Here is a 14,002-nt window from a genome sequence, read left to right as displayed (position 1 = left end):
AAAGGAAGCACTGTGCATTGGTCACTAATCCAGAGCATCATCTACTGTAGATGTTTTCGGCCATGAGTAATAATGAAATGATAGGACTAGCAAATCTCATGGCATCTGTTTGTTGACTTGCTCCTTTGGGTGTGGAGTTCCTTGGTTGGCCAGTCTGGCTGCCTTAATTTTTGCCCACAAGGTAGAGATCCCTTATCCAGTGTTTCGAGAGGGTCATTATGGAGGATTTCTCTGTGCGGCACTGTACTGATTAGCACTACACCTTCTGGTGGTGGTTTACAGATTATCCTGGGATTGAACAATCACAGAGCTCTACACTTAGGAGGACTGGATAAGGGCTTTTCCCTCAACAGATTATGCAATTATTTTAAAACCATAATCAGCTGCCTATCAATTTCATTTGGAGAAACTCCATTTGCTAATAACATGTTTGATTGGTTCTAAGGTGCACTTTTCCCCCCCAGTTTAAACAAATATGTAATCAGAATGTGTCTCACAATTAATAGCATGTAATCATTTTTTCGCCTCTTCTTTTTTTTTTCTTTTTCTTTTTTTTATTATTATACTTTAAGTTTTAGGGTACATGTGAACAATGTGCAGTTTTGTTACATATGTATACATGTGCCATGTTGGTGTGCTGCACCCATTAACTTGTCATTTACATTAGGTATATCTCCTAATGCTATCCCTCCCCCTCTCCCAACCCCACAACAGGCCCCGGTGTGTGATGTTCCCCTTCCTGTGTCCAAGTGTTCTCATTGTTCAATTCCCACCTATGAGTGAGAGCACGCGATGTTTGGTTTTTTGTCCTTGCGATAGTTTGCTGAGAATGATGGTTTCCAGCTTCATCCATGTCCCTACAAAGGACATGAACTCATCATTTTTTATGGCTGCATAGTATTCCATGGTGTATATGTGCCACATTTTCTTAATCCAGTCTATCATTGTTGGATATTTGGGTTGGTTCCAGGTCTTTGCTATTGTGAATAGTGCCGCAGTAAACATACATGTGCATGTGTCTTTATAGCAGCATGATTTATAATCCTTTGGGTATATACTCAGTAATGGGATGGCTGGGTCAAATGGTATTTCTAGTTCTAGATCCCTGAGGAATCGCCACACTGTCTTCCACAATGGTTGAACCAGTTTCCAGTCCCACCAACAGTGTAAAAGTGTTCCTATTTCTCCACATCCTCTCCAGCACCTGTTGTTTCCTGACTTTTTAATGATCGCCATTCTAATTGGTGTGAGATGGTATCTCATTGTGGTTTTGATTTGCATTTCTCTGATGGCCAGTGATGATGAGCATTTTTTCATGTGCCTTTTGGCTGCATAAATGTCTTCTTTTGAGAAGTGTCTGTTCATATCCTTCGCCCACTTGTTGATGGGGTTGTTTTTTTCTTGTAAATTTGTTTGAGTTCTTTGTAGATTCTGGATATTAGCCCTTTGTCAGAGGAGTAGATTGCAAAAATTTTCTCCCATTCTGTAGGTTGCCTGTTCACTCTGATGTTAGTTTCTTTTGCTGTGCAGAAGCTCTTTAGTTTAATTAGATCCCATTTGTCAATTTTGGATTTGTTGCCATTGCTTTTGGTGTTTTAGACATGAAGTCCTTGCCCATGGCTGTGTCCTGAATGGTATTGCCTAGGTTTTCTTCTAGGGTTTTTATGGTTTTAGGTCTAACATTTAAGTCTTTAATCCATCTTGAATTAATTTTTGTGTAAGGTGTAAGGAAGGGATCCAGTTTCAGCTTTCTACATATGGCTAGCCAGTTTTCCTATCACCATTGGTTAAATAGAGAATCCTTTCCCCATTTCTTGTTTTTGTCAGGTTTGTCAAAGATCAGATAGTTGTAGATGTGTGGTATTATTTCTGAGGGCTCTGTTCTGTTCCATTGGTCTATATCTCTGTTTTGGTACCAGTACCATGCTGTTTTGGTTACTGTAGCCTTGTAGTATAGTTTGAAGTCAGGTAGCGTGATGCCTTCAGCTTTGTTCTTTTGGCTTAGGATTGACTTGGCAATGCGGGCTCTTTTTTGGTTCCATATGAACTTTAAAGTAGTTTTTTTCCAATTCTGTGAAGAAAGTCATTGGTAGCTTGATGGGGATGGCATTGAATCTATAAATTACCTTGGGCAGTATGGCCATTTTCACGATATTGATTCTTCCTATTCATGAGCATGGAATGTTCTTCCATTTGTTTGTATCCTCTTTTATTTCGTTGAGCAGTGGTTTGTAGTTCTCCTTGAAGAGGTCCTTCACATCCCTTGTAAGTTGGATTCCTAGGTATTTTATTATGTTTGAAGCAATTGTGAATGGGAGTTCACTCATGACTTGGCTCTCTGTCTGTTATTGGTGTATAAGAATGCTTGTGATTTTTGCACATTGATTTTGTATCCTGAGACTTTGCTGAAGTTGCTTATCAGCTTAAGGAGATTTGGGGCTGAGATGATGGGGTTTTCTAGATATACAATCATGTCATCTGCAAACAGGGACAATTTGACTTCCTCTTTTCCTAATTGAATACCCTTTATTTCTTTCTCCTGCCTGATTGCCCTGGCCAGAACTTCCAACACTATGTTGAATAGGAGTGGTGAGAGAGAGCATCCCTGTCTTGTGCCAGTTTTCCAAGGGAATGCTTCCAGTTTTTGCCCATTCAGTATGATATTGGCTGTGGGTTTGTCATAGATAGCTCTTATTATTTTGAGATATGTCCCATCAATACCTAATTTATTGAGAGTTTTTAGCATGAAGGGCTGTTGAATTTTGTCAAAGGCCTTTTCTGCATCTATTGAGATAATCATGTGGTTTTTGTCCTTGGTTCTGTTTATATGCTGGATTACATTTATTGATTTGCATATGTTGAACCAGCCTTGCATCCCAGGGATGAAGCCCACTTGATCATGGTGGATAAGCTTTTTGATGTGCTGCTGGATTTGGTTTGCCAGTATTTTATTGAGGATTTTTGCATCGATGTTCATCAGGGATATTGGTCTAAAATTCTCTTTTTTTGTTGTGTTTCTACCAGGCTTTGGTATCAGGATGATGCTGGCCTCAGAAAATGAGTTAGGGAGGATTCCCTCTTTTTCTATTGATTGGAATAGTTTCAGAAGGAATGGTACCAGCTCCTCCTTGTACCTCTGGTAGAATTTGGCTGTGCATCCATCTCGTCCTGGACTTTTTTTGGTTGGTAAGGTATTAATTATTGCCTCAATTTCAGAGCCTGTTATTGGTCTATTCAGAGATTCAACTTCTTCCTGGTTTAGTCTTGGGAGAGTGTATGTGTCGAGGAATTTATCCATTTCTTCTAGATTTTCTAGTTTATTTGCGTAGGTGTGTTTATAGTATTCTCTGATGGTAGTTTGTATTTCTGTGGGATCGGTGGTGATATCCCCTTTATCATTTTTTATTGCGTCTATTTGATTCTTCTCTTTTTTCTTCTTTATTAGTCTTGCTAGCGGTCTATCAATTTTGTTGATCTTTTCAAAAAACCAGCTCCTGGATTCATTGATTTTTTGAATGGCTTTTTGTGTCTTTATCTCCTTCAGTTCTGCTCTGATCTTAGTTATTTCTTGCCTTCTGCAAGCTTTTGAATGTGTTTGCTCTTGCTTCTCTAGTTCTTTTAATTGTGATGTTAGGGTGTCAATTTTAGATCTTTCCTGCTTTCTCTTGTGGGCATTTAGTGCTATAAATTTCCCTCTACACACTGCTTTAAATGTGTCCCAGAGATTCTGATATGTTGTGTCTTTGTTCTCGTTGATTTCAAAGAACATCTTTATTTCTGCCTTCATTTCATTGTGTACCCAGTAGTCATTCAGGAGCAGGTTGTTCAGTTTCCATGTAGTTGAACAGTTTTGAGTGAGTTTCTTAATCCTGAGTTCTAGTTTGATTGCACTGTGGTCTGAGAGACAGTTTGTTATAATTTCTGTTCTTTTACATTTGCTGATGAGTGCTTTACTTCCAACTATGTGATCAATTTTGGAGTAAGTGCAATGTGGTGCTGAGAAGAATGTATATTCTGTTGATTTGGGGTGGAGAGTTCTGTAGATGTCTATTAGGTCTGCTTGGTGCAGAGCTGAGTTCAATTTCTGGGTATCCTTGTTAACGTTCTGTCTCGTTGATCTGTCTAATATTGACAGTGGGGTGTTAAAGCCTCCCGTTATTATTGTGTGGGAGTCTAAGTCTCTTTGTAGTCTCTAAGGACTTCCTTTATGAATCTGGGTGCTCCTGTATTGGGTGTATATATATTTAGGATAGTTAGCTCCTCTTGTTGAATTGCTCCCTTTACCATTATGTAATGGCCTTGTCTCTTTTGATCTTTGTTGGTTTAAAGTCTGTTTTATCAGAGACTAGGATTGCAACCCCTGCCTTTTTTTGTTTTCCATTTGCTTGGTAGATCGTCCTCCATCCCTTTATTTTGAGCCTATGTGTGTCTCTGCACATGAGGTGGGTTTCCTGAATACAGCACGCTGATGGGTCTTGACTCTTTATCCAATTTGCCAGTCTGTGTCTTTTAACGGGAGCATTTAGCCCATTTACATTTAAGGTTAATATTGTTATGTGTGAATTTGATCCTGTCATTATGATGTTAGCTGGTTATTTTGCTCGTTAGTTGATGCAGTTTCTTCCTAGCATCGATGGTCTTTACAATTTGGCACGTTTTTGCAGTGGCTGGTACCGGTTGTTCCTTTCCATGTTTAGTGCTTCCTTGAGGAGCTCTTTTAGGGCAGGCCTGGTGGTGACAAAATCTCTCAGCATTTGCTTGTCTGTAAAGTATTTTATTTCTCCTTCAGTTATGAAGCTTAGTTTAGCTGGATATGAAATTCTGGGTTGAAAATTCTTTTCTTTAAGAATGTCAAATATTGGCCCCCACTCTCTTCTGGCTTGTAGAGTTTCTGCCGAGAGATCAGCTGTTAGTCTGATGGGCTTCCCTTTGTGGGTAACCCAACCTTTCTCTCTGGCCGCCCTTAATATTTTTTCCTTCATTTCAACTTTGGTGAATCTGACAATTATGTGTCTCGGAGTTGCTCTTCTCGAGGAGTATCTTTGTGGCATTCTCTGTATTTCCTGAATTTGAATGTTGGCTTGCCTTGCTAGATTGGGGAAATTCTCCTGGATAATATCCTGCAGAGTGTTTTCCAACTTGGTTCCATTCTCCCCGTCACTTTCACGTACACCAATCAGACGTAAATTTGGTCTTTTCCCATAGTCCTATATTTCTTGGAGGCTTTGTTCGTTTCTTTTTGTTCTTTTTTCTCTAAACTTCTCTTCTCGCTTCATTTCATTCATTTGATCTTCCATCACTGATACCCTTTCTTCCAGTTGATCAAATCAGCTACTGAAGCTTGTGCATTTGCCACATAGTTCTTGTGCCATGGTTTTTAGCTCCATCCGGTCCTTTAAGGACTTCTCTGCATTGGTTATTCTAGTTAGCCATTCGTCTAATCTTTTTTCAAGGTTTTTAACTTCTTTGCATTGGGTTCGAACTTCCTCCTTTAGCTCGGAGAAGTTTGATCATCTGTAGCCTTCTTCTCTCAACTCATCAAAGTCATTCTCCGTCCAGCTTTGTTCCATTGTTGGTGAGGAGCTACATTCCTTTGGAGGAGGAGAGGTGCTCTCATTTTTAGAATTTTCAGTTTTTCTGCTCTGTTTTTTTCCCCATCTTTGTGGTTTTATCTACCTTTGGTCTTTGATGATGGTGACATACAGATGGGGTTTTGGTGTGGATGTCCTTTCTGTTTGTTAGTTTTCCTTCTAACAGTCAGGACCCTCAGCTGCAGGTCTGTTGGAGTTTGCTGGAGGTCGACTCCAGAACCTGTTTGCCTGGGTATCAGCAGCGGAGGCTGCAGAACAGTGAATATTGGTGAACAGCGAATATTGGTGAACAGCAAGTGTTGCTGCCTGATCGTTCCTCTGGAAGTTTTGTCTCAGAGGGGTACCCGGGCGTGTGAGGTGTCAGTCTGCCCCTACTGGAGGGTGCCTCCCAGTTAGGCTACTCGGGGGTCAGGGACCCACTTGAGGAAGCAGTCTGTCCGTTCTCAGATCTCAAGCTCTGTGCTGGGAGAACCACTACTCTCTTCCGAGCTGTCAGACAGGGACATTTAAGTCTGCAGAGGTTTCTGCTGCCTTTTGTTCAGCTATGCCCTGCCCCCAGAGGTGGAGTCTACAGAGGCAGGCACGCCTCCTTGAGCTGTGGTGGGCTCCACCCAGTTCAAGTTTCCCTTCCTGGAAGCTTTGTTTCCCTACTCAAGCCTCAGCAATGGCAGGCGCCCCTCCCCCAGCCTGGCTGCCGCGAGTTGCAGTTCGATCTCAGACTGCTGTGCTAGCAATGAATGAGGCTCTGTGAGCGTAGGACCCTCCAAGCCAGGCGTGGGATATAATCTCCTGGTGTGCCGTTTGCTAAGACCATCGGAAAAGCGCAGTATTAGGGTGGGAGTGACCCGATTTTCCAGGTGCCGTTTGTCCCTCCTTCCCTTGGCTAGGAAAGGGAATTCCCTGACCCCTTGCACTTCCCGGGTGAGGCGATGCCTCGCCCTGCTTTGGCTCACGCTCGGTGTGCTGCACCCACTGTCCTGCACCCACTGTCTGAAAATCCCCAGTGAGAGGAACCCAGTACCTCAGTTGGAAATGCAGAAATCACCCGTCTTCTGCATCGCTCACGCTGGGAGCTGTAGACTGGAGCTGTTCCTATTCGGCCATCTTCCTTTTTTCTTTTATTTATTTATTTATTTTTGAGACAGGGTCTCGCTCTGTCACCCAGGTTGGAGTGCAGTGGCACAATCTCGGCTCATCACAACCTCTGCCTCCTGTGTTGAAGCGATTCTCCTGCCTCAGCCTCCTGAGTAGCTGGGACTACAGGCATGCACCACCATGCCTGGCTAATTTTTGTATTTTTTTGTAGAGTCAGGGTTTCACCATGCCAGCCAGGCTGGTTTCGAACTCCTGATCCGCCTGCCTTGGCCTCCACAGTGCTGGTATTACAGGCAAGAGCCACTACACCCAGCCCTCTTTTTTCTTAGTCGTTTATAAAATAACTTGCCTCTTATAATCAATGGAATCTGAGATTATTAAGTATAGTAATTTTATCAGTCAGGGTTCTTTTTCACAAGTAATAGAATCCATTCTGGATAAAGCAGAAAAAGGATTTGTTAGAAAAGATTATTTAGCTCAAAACTGTTAGGAGGGCTGGGGAAATGGACTTGAGGCTAAGATCCTAGAACAACACCCAAATCATACCACACACCTGATGGGGAAACCACAGCCATTTCCACTCCGAATACTAAGTACCAAGACTTCAATTTGATTGCCAATTTTACAAGCTCTATGGCCCTTCTGTGATAGGAACTCAATATTGCAACCACTGGGAAACCACTGCTGTTGCCACTACCACCCCCAAAAGCTGGACACTTGTGTTACTACCGGCAACAGCAGAAATCGAAGCCCTGTGTCTAACCTGCTTTCTACCTATATCAATCAGGATTAGCTAGGTAACACAGTAGTTACAAACAACCTTCAAATCTTACTGACTTAAAACAAGAAAAAATGTATTTCTTCCTCATGCCATAGTTCCAGCATGAGTGGGGTGGGAGGTGGGGTGGGGAAGTCTTGCTCACTGCGGCCACTCAAGCATCCAGGCTGCTGGAGGCTCCACCATCTTGTGATGATGCTGCCTTCTTGACCTTCTTGACATGAGCTTTCAGGGTTTGCCGTGGCAGGAGAAAAAAGTAAGGAGAAGAATACACTGGCTTCTGCTCACATTGCATTGATCAAAACAAATCTCACAGCCATACCTGACATCAAGGGACAGGAGAAGTACAGTCTTCCTGGTACTCAGAAGGAGAGGAGACCCAGAAATATTGGTGAAGTTTAGTGTTTCCCTCACTCATTTTTCTCACTTCCAAATGGAAGTCTCACGTGGGTGAAGTATCATCCCTGTAAACAATTGTATGTGGTGAATTTCAGTTCTGACTTCTATACTGAGTAGGCTGGAATTTGAAATGACTATTTTCCCATATTAAAAAAACTGTATGAAAGGTGAAGGACATCCATGAATACATTTCTACTACCATAATCAATACCAGAATTTTACAGAATCACGCTTCTAGAATCTCTAGGTTTACCAAGATGATTCAGGGCCGGAGCACACTTTTGGAGCAATTTCTCTTTTTTAGCTCTATGTCTGGGTCTTTTTCAGTCCCTCTGACTATGCCTTGTGGCTTCATAGGAAATCGAAGGCTGGACTAGAAGGGCTGGGATCCTTTCTTTTTCCACCTGCCCTGGAATGATGCCCTTGCTTCGCCCCATTCCAGTCAATGCACTTTACAATGGGAGGCACCATCACATTTGCCTGGCAAGGTGGGGACGAGAAGGGCTTTCCAATGCCGAATCTTCCAGCGTAAGTCCTGATTGCTAGGCTCTCACAGTTTCCTAATCGGAGTATTAACATTGGAGAGCAGCAAATAACCCAGCTCCTGAAATTCAGCAAGGCACATAATTATCTTACTCCTAGTAATCTGAGGTCAAGGCTGAAACAAATTTCCTTATCCAAGTAAAATGCCTACTCTCTTGTCCCCTAACTGCGCACAGACTACCCATTTTGAATAACTCATTTTTGTTGTCTTGATTTTTTGTTACCATATTTTCTCTTTTTTTTTTGAGACAGTCTCACGTTGTCACCCAAGCTGGAGTGCAGTGGGGCGATCTCGGCTCGCTGCAACCTCTGCCTCCTGGGTTCAAGCAATTCTCCTGCCTCAGCCCTCCCAAGTAGCTGGGATTATAGGTGCCCGCCACCACGCCCGGCTAATTTTTAAATTTTTAGTAGAGACGGGGTTTCGACATATTGGCCAGGCTGGTCTGGAACTCCTGACCTCAAGTCATCCACCCGTCTTGGCCTCCAAAAGTGCTGGGATTACAGGCGTGAGCCACTGCACCTGGCCTATTAACATATTTTCAAGTGCTTCAGCTTCAGTCGGCATATGAGCTAAGACACAAGAGACAACAGGTGCTAGTTCAACTAATTGCTTTGCTATGACATAAAAAGGACTTCCAGGTTCCCAGGCTGGGATTAGGAGATTCTTACTGCCCCTCTACACATCTCAACTTAGTTCCTCACTTTAAGTTCTATCATTTAGAATACTTTGGTCCTGATACCTGATTTCCTAACTTGAACTAGTTTAGGCAAAGGGGGCATTTATTTTCAGAAAACTATAGTGTTTCATAGAGTCCTAGTGCAAGAATATGGCTGGAACTTGGGAACAACTGGATCTGGCAATCCGAATGTCATCAGGACTCTCTACTGCTCATCTACGTGCCTTTCTGCTTGCTTCCTCTCTCTCCCTCTCTCTCTCTCTGTCCTTCTCTCTCTCCCTCCCGAACTCTCCCTCCTTCCCTCTTTTCCTTCATCCTTCAACCTCCCTCTGTAGTCTACATAATAATAAACCCAGCTCCTGACAATTATCAAACTTTGCAGCTTACAAACCAGGTACCCAAGAAGATGTTGGCTCTTTTTCAGTTCCAGCTCCAGCTTATCCTTCTAAGTTTCAGTTCCATAATTCCTCAGGACTTGCTCTCATCAGCCCGGCTTTGGACAGATGCCATCCCCTGCACCAGTAATCTGTTGGGGAGGTCATAAGGCCAGGGCTTCCATGATAACCACAAGAATGGTTCCCACCAGAAGGGGATGCCTTCCAGACATAACATAAAGGAGTCCACCATGCTAACTTTTATGGATGCAGGGTAAAGATAAATCTGCAAAGTAGATAAGGAAGGATATGTCAGAGATGCAGAAGGAAAACTAGGGGAGACCATAATTTTAGGGAAGCCAAGATAGACAGAGGTTCAAGAAGGAAGGAAGGGGTCACTACTCCAAAATTTCAAAGACAGTTGCAGTTATTGTAGAAAAGGGACCATGGGACTTAAGAATAAGGAGATTCTTGATTATCCTGACAAGGAGTAGTTCCAGTGGGCAGTAGGAAATGGAAATGGGGTATGTAGTGAAAGCCAGAGTTTAGTGGTTTCCAGAGTGAGTAAGAGGTAGATATAGGCTGGGAGCCGTGGCTCATGCCTGTAATCCTAGCACTTTGGAAGGCTGAGGTTGGAGGATCACTTGAGGCCAGGAGTTTGAGACCAGCCTGGGTAACATAGCAAGAACCTGACTCTGCAAAAAATATATATATATAAAAATTAGCCAGGCGTGGTGGTGCACACCTGTAATCCCAGCTACCCAGAAAGCTGATGAGGGAGGATTGCCTGAGCCTAGGAGTTGGTGACTGCAGTGAGCCATGATCATGCCACTGAACTCCAGCCTGGGTGACAGAGTGAGACTCTGTCTAAAAAAAAAAAAAAAAAAGAAAGTAGATACAACATAGACGATTCTTTCAAGAGAATTGACTGATTGACTGTGAAAATTGGAAGGAGAATAGATCAGAAAGATGGAGTCAGAGGAAGTTTTTTTTATTTTTTTATTTTAAATACTTAATGTTTCTGACATGGAATGTTTAAATACTGGTGGGATGGAATCATGAGAAAAGATATAATTGATGATAGCTATTTTTGTTAGCTATCTCCCATCTCCCCTGGGCTGGAAGGGCCAGGAACAGGAGATAAGGCCCAGGCTAAAGGTGTGAACCATTTCAACTTTTTTCCCAAGCCACACTGGAAAGTAGGGCAAAGAGAAGAGGTGCCTGTCCTCAGCACTGGATGAGCCAGGTTGGGGCCCAGGGCACACCCAGGGGCCTGGGATTGTGTGGAGAACAAATAGTCCCAAGGCTGGAGCCAGTCCTCTGCGGTGGGGGAAGGGTGGGTACAGAGCAGCTACATCCAGTGACAGGCAAACTTGCCACAGGCTCCGACTTCCCCATCTCAAAACCCTGCCTGTCGCTTCTCTGCCCACCTACTACTCAGTGTCCCTGCCTAGCTGCCACCTGTTGTCTCAGCTCTACTTTCCCGCCTCCCGTCACTCCCCAGCTGCTGCCCCTGCCTTCTGCTCTCACCATCCCTGAAGCTGGCTCACCAAGGTCACTTTCACCTCCTTGTCACTTTCAGTGAATACCTTTTAGTCCTGATCTGTGTTGACTACTTGGCAGCCTTGAGGCTGTTGGTCCTCTTTTGAAACTCTGTCTTCCCGTGTCCTCCATGAAGCTGTTCTCTCTGGGAACATTTATTCCTCTTCCTAAAACAACTCCTTTATTAAGCACCTAATCTCTGTCGGGGCTTTACATTCATTATAGATAATCCTCACCTGGATGCAAGATGGGTCCATGAGACAGATGAGGAAACTGAGGCTCAAGATGGTCAAGGGGTTTTTCTAAGGCCCCTTGGCAGCAGGTGATAGAGCCTGGATTAGAACCGAAATTTGCTGCGCTGCCTTCAACTCCAGCTTGTTGTCTCCCTTACCTCTTGGGCCGCTCCTCAGCTTCTTTGGTGGGCTGTGCTCTCAGCCCCCACCCTCTTCTCCTCACAACTCAAGTGAGCACCTCTGTGTCTGTGGCTTCCATGACCATTTTTCTTTTTTCTTTTTCTTTTTCTTTTTTATTTGAGACGGAGTCTCACTCTGTTGCCCAGGCTGGAGTGCAGTGGCGCGATCTGGGCTCAACCTCCACCTTGGTGGCAACCTCTGCCTCCCAGGTTCAAGCAATTCTCGTGCCTCAGCCTCGCGAGTACCCGGGATTACAGGCGTGCACCACCACCCCTGGCTAATTTTTGTATTTTTAGTAGAGTCGGGGTTTTACCGTGTTGGCCAGGCTGGTCTCAAACTTCTGACCTCAAGTTATCAGCCTGCCTCGGCCTCCCAAAGTGCTGGGACTACAGGTATGAGCCACTGTGCCCAGCCAGTGCCCATTTTTGTGCTGACAATGCTTTAATACTAACCCAGACCTTACTCCCAAGTCCCAGACTGGTATGCATTGTTGTTGTGGCTGCTGCTATTGTCATTAAGAACTAAGATTCATGGAGTGTTTATAACATGGCAGGTACCACGCCAGTTTCTTTATATACATTAAATCCTTACAACGGCTGGGTGTGGTGGCTCACGCCTGTAATCCCAGCACTGTGGGAGGCCAAGGCGAGCAGCTTGAGCCCAGGAGTTTGAGATCAGCCTGGGCAACATGGCAAAATCCCGTCTCTACAAAAAATACAAATATTAGCCAGGCATGATGGCGCACACTTGTAGTCCCAGCTACTCGGGAGGCTGAGGTGGGAGGATCCCTTGAGTCCGGGAGGTGGAGGTCGCAGTGAGCCAAAATTGCACTGCACTCCAGCCTGGCTAAGAGTGAGACCCTGTCTGAAAAATGAAATAAAATAAAAAATAAAAATCCTTACAACAACCCAATGAGGTAATTACTATTATCCGATTTTCCACTGAAGGAAACTGAGCATTAAAGAGATTAATCAGGCTGGGCGCCATGGCTCACGCCTGTAATGCTAGCACTTTGGGAGGCCGAGGCGGGTGGATTGCCTGAGCTCAGGAGTTTGAGACCATCCTGGGCAACATGATGAAACCTCGTCTCTACTAAAAATACAAAAAATTAGCTGGGGGTGGTGGCGCATGCCTGTAATCCCAGCTACTTGGGAGGCTGAGGCACGAGAATTACTTCAAACCAGGAAGTGGAGGTTGCAGTGAGCCAAGATTGCGCCATTGCACTCCAGCCTGGGTGACAGAGCGAGGACTGGGAAAAAAAAAAAAGAGATTAATAAACTTGTAAATTTGTCCCAAGGTCAACAGGAGCCTAGGTTTGTCTGACCCCAGAGTCATTCTCTTAACTGCTATGCTGATTCAGTGTCCTCTCCCAAGAGGTCTTACACTTGACATGTCTGCATCTGAACTCATCTGTCCATTGCTTCGTATATGACTATAAGCAAGTGAGTGAATGTCTGAGCCATAGTTGTTCCACTTGCCCAGAGCCTATCCTCCTCCCATGCTGTTTCAGTAAACAGTCCTGCTGCCTCCCAGTCAACAGGAGCTGCACAAGACTCTTCCTTTTCCCTTCCCTCCCAACCACTCACTCATCAAGACATGGCGACTGTGTGCTCTAAAAGCCCCATTCTCACTGCCCTGGGCCTAGTCCTCTCCTGTCCGGACACAGCAAGAGCTAGCTCTCAGGCCTTTCCCATCATTCATTCAAAGAACCTTCCTTAGGCCTGCTCATTTTCTCAGCCACCATGGGTCCCACATTCTCTTCCCTCCTAGCCCTACTCTGCACAGCCCCCAGAGCAGTCTTTCCAACACACAAAGCTCACCAGGTCTCTCCAGCTCCCCGAAGCCCTGATTCTGAGCAAAAGCTCCTGAACCTCAGCTTGGCTTTCAAACCACAGACTGTGTGGTTCCACCTCCTCTGCAGCCCCAGCACCCACCCAACCCTCTCCTGAGAACAGGAGCATCTGCACCATTGCTGGTCTTCCCACCCATCCTTTCTCCCGCTCTGCCCTGCCTGGGTAGGGGCTGTCCTCTGCCTCTCCACAGTCTCAGCCCCACTCCCCATATGTGTTTTTCTAGTGACACTGCCCAGTGGTAGGCATGCTAAGGTGTGCAAAATCAGTAATGTCTATTTTATAAAAACTAAATATATGGTTGTGCAGTAATGTGAATGTATTTAATGCCATAGAACTGTACACATAATAATGGTTAAAATGGTGGCTGGGCATGGTGGCTCACACCTGTAATCCCAGCACTTTTGGAGGCCGAGGCAAGAGGATTGCTTGAGCCCAGGAGTTTGAGACCAGCCTAGGCAACACAGGGAGACCCCATCTCTACAGAAAATTTAAAAATTAGCCGGACATGGTGGTGCATGCCTGTTGGGGACCAGCCTCAACACCACCCGTAGGGTACCCAAAGTCTGGTGGCAACAAAGGATTGAGAAGAGACAAATTAAGAGTTGAAAGGTGGGGAGCCCCAGGGGCCAGCTGCAAAATGGAGGCTGCAAAAGGCTCAGCGCTCTGGTCTCCACACTATTGAGTACAATCGCTTAGATCTGAGAAGCAGATGTTCAGGGTGAAACAGTGAAAGGGAG

The sequence above is a fragment of the Pongo pygmaeus genome, chromosome 13 (genome assembly GCF_028885625.2).
Source record: "Pongo pygmaeus isolate AG05252 chromosome 13, NHGRI_mPonPyg2-v2.0_pri, whole genome shotgun sequence".
NCBI classification, from domain to species: Eukaryota; Metazoa; Chordata; class Mammalia; order Primates; family Hominidae; genus Pongo; species Pongo pygmaeus.
The sequence above is the reverse complement of the archived record's forward strand: the minus strand, read 5'-3'. Positions refer to the sequence as shown.